This window comes from Asparagus officinalis, chromosome 10 (assembly GCF_001876935.1).
Source record: "Asparagus officinalis chromosome 10, Aspof.V1, whole genome shotgun sequence".
NCBI classification, from domain to species: domain Eukaryota; kingdom Viridiplantae; phylum Streptophyta; class Magnoliopsida; order Asparagales; family Asparagaceae; genus Asparagus; species Asparagus officinalis.
The window spans coordinates 8256820-8266898 of record NC_033803.1 but is presented as its reverse complement, the minus strand read 5'-3'; positions in this window follow the sequence as shown (position 1 = coordinate 8266898).

Sequence of the window (10079 nt, the reverse complement as noted above, 5' to 3'; positions counted from 1 at the left end):
GATATTCTTAAGGATAACCCGACAACCCCCTGTTGTGGCTATTTAATCATGTCCAAAATGGGTAAAATCCTCCCACTAATGCACGAGGCTAAACTGCTCCTTCTTTCCTCCCACTGGTGCACGAGGCTAAACAGCTCATTCTCTCCTCTAACTGGTGCATGAGGCTAAAAGGCTACCTACATCTCCCACTCGGTCAAACCTTCCTATAGTTAGGACCAGAAACAAAATCCCCTCTCGATTCCTTCTAAGAACGAGAGATCCACTTTCAAGACGATCAAACATTCTCACAGTCAGGATCATCCCAAGTCTCCCACCTGGTCAAACCTTCCTACAGTTAGGACCAAAGCCAACTATCAAGTTAATTACCATCTCTGATAGTTAGTTCTCCATCAGTCTTATTCAACTAAATGATGGATCTTATAAAACTATCAAGTTAACTATTACCTCTGATAGTCTCCTCTAAATTTCCCCTGTCGATCCTCTTCAATAGGACGATGTGACCACTCCCACTATCATGTTAACACCACACCTCTGACATATCAGCCTACTGTTTGTTGGAAATTTGCAGTAAAAAGACAATGAAAGAAAAATTGACTTGTATTCCTCTCAAAATCAATTACAATTTGGATTCCGATTACAAAAGAGAGGAGAACGAATTTGATTCTCCCCTTTGTTTAATTCTGGGTTCTTCACGGTGGCGATGAGATGCCTCCCTTGAATGCTCGCGTCGAGTTTGCTTCTCGTTGACGATCCGCACGTCTTGATTCACTGGAACGATGTCTTCTCCTCACGATTTGACGCTGTGGAGAACTTGCGTGGCAAGTCTTAAAAATAACTCTTGACGAGTTAATAACTCAGAGTGAGTTTTAGAAGAACTTGCAGAGCAAGTTTTGAACTCTGATCGAGTTGATAACTCTGAATGAGTTGATAACTCTGAACGAGTTTGAAACTCTATGGAAGAGTTGATTTAACCAAAAGTCGGTTAATAAGCCAAGGCCGAATAATTTCAAAGGCTTCAATAAAAGCCTTCCAAAATGATTCAAGAGCTCCTTCAAGTCACTGATCTCCAAAGCTCTCTGTTGCTGCAGAAAGCTCAAAGATGCCCGATCAAGGATCCCTAAAAAGTCAGCCAAAAAAGAGCCCCTGAACTCAGTTGAGTTTCCCCCTATTTATAGGGGATTTAGGGGTGTAACCGCCCCCTTAAATCTCTCCTTAATGAGGGTTTAATGGGGTGTAACTGCCCCCCATAAATCTCTCCATGATAGGGTAGTGATCCCCTAAAATCTTGGGGAGAAAACGGTTCTGGAACCGTTCAAATCGTGCTTGAACGAGTCAAACGCTGAAAACAGCGTTCTGGGCCCGAACTGTGCGTTTCTGGACCTGAAAACACACAGTTGGGCCTGTAAACGCACAGTTGGCCTGAAAACGCACAGTTGGCCTGAAAACGCACAGTTGGGACATTTTAGGCTAAAAACACACAGTTGGCCTGAAAACGCACAGTTGGCCTGTTTTAGGCTAAAAACGCACAGTTGAGCCTGTAAACGCACAGTTGGCCTGTTTCAGGCTGAAAACGCACAGTTGAGCCTGTAAACGCACAGTTGGCCTGAAAACGCACAGTTGGCCTGAAAACTCTACGTTTTGATGTTATATCACGAGGATAACCTCTGCGTTTTGAGGTTATAACGCTGGTTCGACCTGTGCGCTTTGACTCTGTAATGTAGAGGCGAACCTTAGGCGGGCTTGGCGAGCTTCAGGCTAAGTCCAATGTTCTGACGAAGTCCAGTCTTGCAGATGGACTTCAGAACATAACTTGCTGCGAAGAACAGGTCATAACTTTCAAACCGTAAGTCGGAATTGGACGAATTATATATGAAAATCGGCTATCTCGACGAGATGGGGCCATCCAAACCGAGCCAAAGGCCGGTTTGCTTCCTCCGTTTTGCCAAATTCCTTACGGTTTGAGAGATATCTGCGTTCTAATATGAAGAGACCGTTAATTTGTAGTCTCTTTTGCTAGAGCTTTGCACAGATCGTCCTCTTGTAATCTTCGTCTTGGCTCCTTGAAAATACGAGAATCGTCAGATTGTAACTCCCGATGTTGATTGTGAAGGCTGTTGAATTGGGGCTTTCATTAGTTGTTGTGAAGGTCGTCAGATTGTAACCTTCTACGTGAAAGTCCTCAAATTATAGCATTCTGGAAGTTGTCAGATTATAACTTCCATCATTGGTGTTTGATGGGGGATCAACTATCTATTGTGATTTTTAGACAGCCTACGGAACCCCCTCCAAAGTTTTCGAAAGTTCGCGGTTGACTGGGACGAATTTTCGGAATACTTTGGATCTCAACCCTGATCTTGGAGCTGTTGATTCTTTGTCTCCCCCATGCGTGTGAGGCATGAATTTTGATGTCCTTTTCACGGTAAAAGTCTAACCGGCAACGTGTGTTAGACATTGACTTATCCCTACTTAGGATTCAGGATAAAATTCCCCATGCGTGTAAGGCATGGATTTTGGCGTTATTAATAACGATCTGCTACGATATTGAATACGTAGGCTTTGCTATTATTGTGGGAATATGCTACCCGGCAGTATGTGTTAGATGCAGACTTATCTCTAATTAGGGATCGAGATAGATTCTCCCAGGCATGAATCCTGGTGTCTTTTTCACGGCGAAAGATTAACCGGCAACGCGTGTTAGGCGTAGACTTATCTCTAATTAGGGATCGAGATAAAGTCCCCCATACGTACAAGGCATGGATTTTGGTGCTACGATGTTGAATACGTAGACTTGGTCTTTTTCGCGGGAACGGACCACCCGGCAGTATGTGTTAGATGCAGGCTTATCTCTGTTTAGGGGTCGAGATAGATTCCCCCAGGCATGAATCCTGGTGTCTTTTTCACGGCGAAAGATTAACCGGCAACGCGTGTTAGGCGTAGACTTATCTCTAATTAGGGATCGAGATAAAGTCCCCCATGCGTGAAGGCATGGATTTTTGATGTTGTTTCTTCCTGTGTAGCTTGAAACACCAAAAGAAAGTTGGAAGTGCCAGATGTATAGTATTAACTTGGCACGAATTTTCACCTAAAGTGAAATTCAAAAATTTTCTTTATTATCACTAGGATAATTCCAGAAAATCTTTAATCCACTGGGGATTTTATAATGAAAACTTGCTATTCTTGTTGAAAAAAGGATTAACAAGTTTATTAGGGGGGGGTTGACTGTTAGAGGTGTTATGTTAACCTAACAGTATTTTATGGACCTATCACTCTATTGAAGAGAGTCGATAAGTTGATTTGGTCGTCAGAGGTTTGGTGTTAACTTGACGGGTTTGTGGACCTATCGCTCCATTGAAGAGATTCGATAAGTGGATTTTGTCAGAGGTGTGATATTAACGTGACAAGAAGAATTTACGATCGGGCAATTTTGAGGACTTATCGCTCTATTGATGAGAGTCGATAAGTTGATTTTGTCAGAGGTGTAGTGTTAACGTGACATGATTTATGTTGCGATTGGAGCAACTTTGTAGACTTATCATCCTATTGACGAGGATTGATAAGTGAATTTGTCAGAGGTGTATTGTTAACGTGACAAGAATTTGTGTTGCGATCGGAGCAACTTTGGGGACTTATCATCCTATTGACGAGGATTGATAAGTGGGTTTTGTCAGAGGTGTATTGTTAACGTGACAAGAATTTGGAGTGATGCAAACTGAATGCATACTCTGTGGGGATGATGATCGTCAGAAGTGTAATGTTAACTCGACGATGTGAAAGATTCGTTACTCTTAATCCAGTGGATTCCAAGTAATCAACCCCCAGTCTTGATTAAGACTTAGCAGGGGAATAAAAAGAGGTAGACAAGGCACATCACCTAGTGGGGCACTATCCATGAAGTCGGAATAGAATCACATCACCAGGTAGGCCATTATCTGATGAGTTTGACTATCAGAGGTAATTGTTAACGTGATAGTTGTTGGAGGCCCGGCATCCTACTGAAGAGGATTAGCTTCAGTGGTCGTAGTATCTTCCCCTTCTGACTGAGGAGATTGGGCTTGGTCCGATTGCTCTGGAAAAGGTTGGCCTTGGTCCGATTGCTCAGGTTGATCCTGCCTACTTTGTTCTTCAGCTTTGATCCTGGCAATGATTTTTTGAGCCTGCTCGCCTTGAGAGATTAGTTGTCTCCAAGAACGGCATTCTGCAACTCCTATTCGGGCTAGGAGGTCGGTTTGCAAGTTGTGTCGACAGGTCTCTACTAAGGTAGATTGTGTCATACCTGACGAACACCGGAGAGCCATGGATCGGAATCTTTTGACATAGGCTTTGACGGACTCCCTCTTCTTCTGCTTGGTGGCGAGAAGGGTATGAATGGAGGCTTCTGTATCCTCTTCAAAGAATCTTGATAGGAAGAGTCTCTCTAGATCTGTCCACTTTTGGATACATCCCACGTGAAGTTTCCTGAACCATTCAAAGGCAACCCCCTTGAGGGTGCCAATGAACAATCGAGCCAGTATGGCATCGTTTGATATTACATTTCCAGTTTGTGACTTAAAATGATAAATATGTTGGTTCGGTGATCCCGTGCCGTCAAAAATTTGTAGCGTCGGGACCTCGAACTTTGGAGGATATGGGGCTACATCCCATTCGGCAGGATAGGGCCTGATAACCCATTCGGCAGGATAGGGTCTGATAACTCCCTCATCTTGGAGCTCGCTTCTATTAGCAATGGCTTTGAGGCGGGCTTCCAATTCTTCCATTTTGGCAGACTGAAGATTCTGCTCATTCTCAGTCTCTCTTCCTTCATCAGAGGAAGATTCCAGGCTGTGGGCTTATTGGTCAGAAGCCGCATCATCAACCACTTTTCCCTTCTCTTTGCTTGTGTGGGGTCGGGATGAAGACACTTTTCCTCTCCGGGAAGATTCTTGCCTAAGCGGCGAATCTGTCTCCTGAGATTTGGCCTTGTCTGTGATGATTTGAGTCAACATGGCCATGAGTTCATTGATGGCCTCCTACTGTGATTTGAGCATGGTCTCCTGCTCATCAACTCTCTTCACGAGATCTTCATGGTTCCCCGTCATATAAGCGAAGCTCTTATGTTCAACAAAAGAGCTTGATGACTGGGACTCTGCAATGGCTGAGTGTTCGTCATCGGAATTAGTTCCTCTGGCTAAACTCCGATAGTTGACAGGGGGAATGGCTCCTGTTCGCGTCCGAGTGCGTTGGTAGACTCCTTCAAACTCGTTAGTGATTTCTCTGACGCTTGGAGAACGATCTGTCTCTGACTCGTCAGAACTAGGGGTTGATGATCTCCCTCTACCAACCATGTTAGAAGTGACTCTAAGGTATTCATCCTCTAAAGTCTTCTTCCTGTGAGGATGTCGTCGATTATTGAGAAAAACGATATTCGTCGGTATCGACAGCAATTCCCGCAAGTCAGAGACTTGGGATGAACCTCTCACGGAGCGTGAGGGTAAAGATGGAACCCCCTGTCCGTTAAAGGATGGGACTGGTTCTTGGCAAACATGAATTTTAAATCCATGTTGATCATTTTGAACACGACGAATCACATCGTGTTCCAAAGAAGGAACACGAGGGTCGTGTTTATCTTGATTAACGCAAGACCGAAGTCTGCGTTTTGCTAGTAAAACGCAGTCCTGCGACCTACGTTCGGATTCTGAAACGCACTCCTGAGAGTTGCGTTCAGTTTGTGAAATGCACTCCTGAGAGTTGCGTTTTGGTTCTGGGACGCACTCTTGATAGTTGTGTTCAGCCAGATCAATGCAGGTTTGATGTCTGCGTTTAGATGTTGGAACACGCCTCTGAAGGCTGCGTTCTATCTGGAAAACGCACACCTGAGGGTTGCGTTTAGCTTGGCTTATGCAGAGCTCATGTTGAGGCTCGCAAACGCGGAGTTCGCGTTGATTGGAGAATCGACTTTTTTGGAGTTGTGCCGAAGTCAAGTCTTCTTCTTTAGAGAGGGGACAGTATGAACAGTGCAACCCCCATGGGAGATAGTCTTTAGATGAGGTGGCTACAACTGGAGCTTTAGTCTCCTCGGAAACTTTGTGGATCTTGCGCATAGCCTTGGAGCTAAGGGATCCGGAGGAGAGGGCCTCCTCGTACTTGGCTTGATCAAACTCGATAATCAGAGTTTCAACGGTTGTTCTAGTGAGATGAACGTTGGATTGCGCCACCACTTCTTCGTTAGAGAAGCTAGTCCCCAGTAGAGTCGCCATCTTTTGTTTTTTGGAAATTTGCAGTAAAAAGACAATGAAAGAAAAATTGACTTGTATTCCTCTCAAAATCAATTACAATTTGGATTCCGATTACAAAAGAGAGGAGAACGAATTTGATTCTCCCCTTTGTTTAATTCTGGGTTCTTCACGGTGGTGATGAGATGCCTCCCTCGAATGCTCGCGTCGAGTTTGCTTCTCGTTGGCGATCCGCACGTCTTGATTCACTGGAACGATGTCTTCTCCTCATGATTTGACGCTGTGGAGAACTTGCGTGGCAAGTCTTAAAAATAACTCTTGACGAGTTAATAACTCAGAGTGAGTTTTAGAAGAACTTGCAGAGCAAGTTTTGAACTCTGATCGAGTTGATAACTCTGAATGAGTTTGAACTCTTGAAAAAGAGTTGATTTGAACCGAAAGTTCGGTTAATAAGCCAAGGAAGAAGCTCCTGTTGCTGGTCTCCAAAACTCCTTGTTGCTGCAGAACGCGGCAAGATGCTCGATCAAGGATCCCCAAAAAGTCAGCTCCCCCCTCCAAAAAAAAAGAGGATCCGAACTCAGTTGAGTTTCCCCCTATTTATAGGGGATTTAGGGGTGTAACCGCCCCCTTAAATCTCTCCTTAATGAGGGTTTAATGGGGTGTAACTGCCCCCCATAAATCTCTCCATGATAGGGTAGTGATCCCCTAAAATCTTGGGGAGAAAACGGTTCTGGAACCGTTCAAATCGTGCTTGAACGAGTTAAACGCTGAAAACAGCGTTCTGGGCTCGAACTGTGCGTTTCTGGACCTGAAACGCACAGTTGAGGTTGAAAAACGCACAGCTGGGGCTGAAAACGCACAGCTGGAGCTGAAAAACGCACAGCTGGGCTGAAAACGCACAGTACGAAGTCCAGTCTTGCAGACGGACTTCAGAACATAACTTGCTGCGAAGAACAGGTCATAACTTTCAAACCGTAAGTCGGAATTAGACGAATTATATATGAAAATCGGCTATCTCGATAAGACGGGGCCATCCGAACCGAGCCAAAGGCTTCAGTTCGCTTCCTCCGTTTTGCCAAATTCCTTACGGTTTGAGAGATATTTGCGTTCTAATATGAAGAGACCGTTAATTTGTAGTCTCTTTTGCTAGAGCTTTGCACAGATCGTCCCCTTGTAATCTTCGTCTTGGCTCCTTAAAAATACGAGAGTCGTCAGATTGTAACTCCCGATGTTAATTGTGAAGGCTGTTGAATTAGGGCTTTCATTAGTTGTTGTGAAGGTCGTCAGATTGTAACCTTCTACGTGAAAGTCCTCAAATTGTAGCCTTCTGGAAGTTGTCAGATTGTAACTTCCATCATTGGTGTTTGATGGGGGATCAACTATCTATTGTGATTTTTAGACAACCTACACCTACCAATCCTCTTTAATAGGATGGTGAATCCACATAGTTGCTCAAATCACAACAAATTCCCACTGTCACGTTAACAATCACCTCTGACAAAATCCCCCACTAATCCCCTCCAATAGAATGGTGGGTTCATAGAAGTATCATGTTAATAATTATCTCTGATAGTCAACTTCGTCATTCCCGCAAATGGTGTTGTCCAATCAATCATTACACTCATACATCCCTGAATGATCTGATCCATTCTGAGCATTCTAATATTCTCAAAACTATCGATGGGTAGTAGCCTACCATGTGATGGCTTCTACATCAATCAATTGTCACACTCATACGTCTCTGAACAATTTGATTATCCCAATACCATCATTCTCGTAAATGACGTTGTTCGTCGATAAACAGCCTACCAAGCGATGTGCCTTATCGATTCCTGGATGGTGACCTACCAAGCGATGAGTCGTTATTCGGATCCTCTCCCGATTGCTTACGCAAGTGATCAGTCATTTCAGGCTAAGTTATTATACTTAACAACATAGCCCAACCTAATTGCAACTTAGCGGTCATAATTAACTCAACCTACCACCTCAAACAACTAAGGGTAGGAAAGAAATTTTAGTATTAAGTCTAAAAAAACTTTCTGACAACTCATCATGCTAATGGGAATAGTCTGGCTAGCCTGATTCATATGGTAATCGGTAAAGGCAAATCAAACCCGTTGACAGCTGAGGGTTTGCTAAAAATCCTAAGACAAACAAGAGAAAAGGAGTATGTGCGCATGGCATTGGACAACAAAAGTATAAACTTCATTCATAAGCTGATTTTGGAGATAATACATTTGAACAAAGTTATGGCAATACATTTGAATGAAGTCATAACAATGTACGCAAACAAAAATAATAAAGAAGTATCCTAAGGTCAATCCACTCCGCGAACCTAGTCCAGCACATTGAAGGAGGCAAGCTCAGCTTTAATAGCGGCTATCTCCTTCGCCCAATCCACTCGTACCTGGTCCTTCGCCTCCTTCCGGATCTTGGCCTTGAAGGACGCGACAGTGGCAAAGTCTTCTTGATGCAGCACCTAGAGGGCCTACATCTCCTTTTCAACAACACCATGAACATTCGTGCTTTCAAATTATAAGCCTTTCAGAATCGACTCTTCTCCTCAATGATCTGGGCCTTCATTCGAGTGATGGTGGAGGCTGAGGCATCAATCTTGGCCTGCAATAGGCATTGTCGATTAAGCAGATGCGCGACGAGGGTTTCTTTGACATATCCCTCTCTCGAACCTCCTGCTCCCACGCCCCTCTGATCCGAGCCTAAACCATGAGCCACTCCACCTCGAGTTTTGAGTCCGCGTGCAATAGACCTTCCAAGTGCGTCAAACATAGATCGAAGCCGAGAAGGCTTACCAGGCAACGTGAGGCTTGTCGGACCTCGCCCAAACACCTGAGATCAGCTACACAATTCATGAGGAAGGGCTTGAAATCTGCATAAGTTCCCTAACCAATGCTGACATTGGAGATTGCTTGTTTCATAGCATTCTCCAATTGCTTGAGGATATCCCGCGCAGATTCAGAGTTCGGGGAGGCAAATTCATGACCAGTAGGAATCATGACAATAGGCTAGATTAGGGGATAGCCCCTTCGTCATCAAGAGGAGACTGCGAGGAGGACTGTGGGGGCAGAGGTGGGAGTGTATTTTTTCTCCCCATCATCAGAGAGGATGACGGGTTCGGGTCGAATAGGCTTAGATCCTGCAACCGGAATCCCTTCTCGAGCTGCAAAATAAAAAAGAAAGAAATTAGAAATTTTGGCTCAAAAGGTCAAAAAGTTTTTAAGTCCTAAAGACAGGCAACCTGCGAAGCGCATGCGAACTCTACCATGTGAGCGAGCGAACAAAGCTCGCCTGACAAAGGCAGAAGCTCGCCTGACAAAAGACAAAAGCTCGCATAACGAGCAGAGCTCACTAGTCAAACAAGGCTTGCCTGTCAGAAGCAGGAGCTCGTCCACCAATCAGAGCTCGCCCGACAAATGACACTCGCTTAAGCAAAATTCACCTGAGTAGCAGAACCTTTCCGGAGTCGACAAAGTTCATCATGGAAAATGAACAAAAGTTGTTCATTTCCCAGTCTCATGGGTTCATGAACTTGGTTCAGTCCTACAGTTTTTAAACCTACCATGGTGGGCTAAAGGCACGGAGAGAGTACCTGTGGTGGCTGTGGTAGCCTCAACGGCGCCGGAGGAAGGGGAAGCCTCCTTCTTCCCCTTCGAAGCACATGCTCTCACTCTTAGGGCCATCTCAAACTTGGGGAGCTCTGAGTTTCTTCAAAAACTTGAGCAAGAGAGTTTATGAGCATAATGTTCTCCCTCCAAAGGAGATGAGCGCTATTGTAGGCTGTCTAAAAATCACTACAGATAGCTTATCCCCATCAAACACCGATGACGGAAGTTACAATTTGACGACTTCTAG